Here is a 1,786-nt window from a genome sequence, read left to right on the forward strand (position 1 = left end):
CATTCCTGGCTTTGCTCCCTGTTGAAGCTTGCTGCTGGTGAAAGCTAATCCAGGAGCCTCCCCTCCAGCCAGACCTTTTGCAGCAGAATAAATCATCTGAGTGGGATAAAAAAGATTCCCAAGCATTTGAAGAATGAGGCTGTATTTTTAGCTACAACAACCAAAAAAACCCCCTCTTTTTTTCCCCACTCCTTTCTACTGATGCAGTTCATCACTCAGAGGGAAGGCTGTTGATACCTCCCACTATCCCAGGTTGCTCCAAGCCCCATCCAACCTGGCCTTGGACACTTCCAGGGATCCAGGGGCAGCCACAGCTTCTCTGGGCACCCTGTGCCAGGGCCTCCCCACCCTCACAGGGAAGAATTCCTTCCTAAATTCTAATCTAAATTTCTCCTCTTTTAGTTTAAAACAATTCCCCCTTGCCCTGTCACTAACATGACAGCAGAGCATCCTGCTGGAGACCAATCACTTGTCTGGGGGGAAAAAAGGAGGGGCAAAAAAGGAGCAAAGAAGGATATAACTGATGAAATCACCCACACGGGGATGTAGCAGGGCCACAGAACCCAGGTTTTCTTTCCTCCAGCCTGACATTTAGGTTAGACATATATTTATTCCTTGACAGAGGTTTGTGAGCAGTTTGACCTGTGCTAATCCTTCACCCCCAGCTGGGAGAGAGCCTTGCACCAGAAATCAATCTGCCTTGCCTCCATTTCTTGTCTGACTGCACCCAGTTCCTTAGGAAGAGGCAAAAATGTCCCTCTCTGATTTATCATACAACTTTAATAAGTGCATTTTATAGTTCAGGTCGTATCCTTTCATGAGCCTCATTATTTTAGACTGGTTTTATAACAAGGAAAATGTGCCATTAAAGTGTCTTTCTCCAATGGCCTCAAGTAGCCCTTCAGTTAAAACCTCCCTCACGGCTTGGAAAGCTGGAATTCTGTTTGTTAATGCTGAATAAGACACCAAGATGATGGCACCAATGCCTAAAAGGTGTGTAAAGTGATGGTGGCTGCAGTTGGAGTCTATTGAGTGTGGCTGGATCATCACTCACTCCCCCACAAGGGGTTTGGAAGCACTGCCTATTTACAGCTTGCCAAATCCTGCCCCTGGGGATGGCTCTGTGCCCACAGGCCTGTTCTTCCCTTGGCTCAATTTTGGCTTTACAGAGGGCTAAAGGAGAACAGAACTGGGCTTGGATCTGCTGGAAGACTCTCCATCCACAGGCCAGGTTGGTATTGAGAGAATTTAAAGCTCCATCAGATTTCAGTGGGCACTGGGTCAGACCTTTAGTTGTTATCCAGCTAAAACCAATATTAGAACTGGAAATAAGCCAAAAGCAGAGATATTTGCCCAAACTTTAAGTTTAGTCTGAACCCAGATTGATCTGAGTAGAAACTCTGGAGCAAACTCAATGGATTTTAGGGACAGCTTGCACATAAACTAAGCCCACCCTTGCTAGATTTGCTAAAAACAAAAGTCAAACCATCCTCATTTGGCATTTACAGAGGGCCAGTGAACTCCCTTTCCCTGCATCCCTGTCCAAACAGACCAAATACCCCAGACTGCTGCCAAAACCAAAGTGAAATTCCCTTCCACACAGGTCCAGGGGAGAAACTGGCACACCCTTGGCTGGTGGTGTTTGACAAAGCCCAGCTATTCAGGCTCTGCCTTCCACCTTTACTGATTTCTGCTAAAATCTGTGCACCCCCAGTCGTTCTCTACCTGTGTGACCACACTTCGTGCTCTCCAGGTGGGTTCTGCAGGCTCTACTCCTCAACTTAAA

The sequence above is a fragment of the Corvus brachyrhynchos genome, unplaced genomic scaffold (assembly GCF_000691975.1).
Source record: "Corvus brachyrhynchos isolate BGI_N302 unplaced genomic scaffold, ASM69197v1 scaffold245, whole genome shotgun sequence".
Lineage (NCBI taxonomy): Eukaryota > Metazoa > Chordata > Aves > Passeriformes > Corvidae > Corvus > Corvus brachyrhynchos.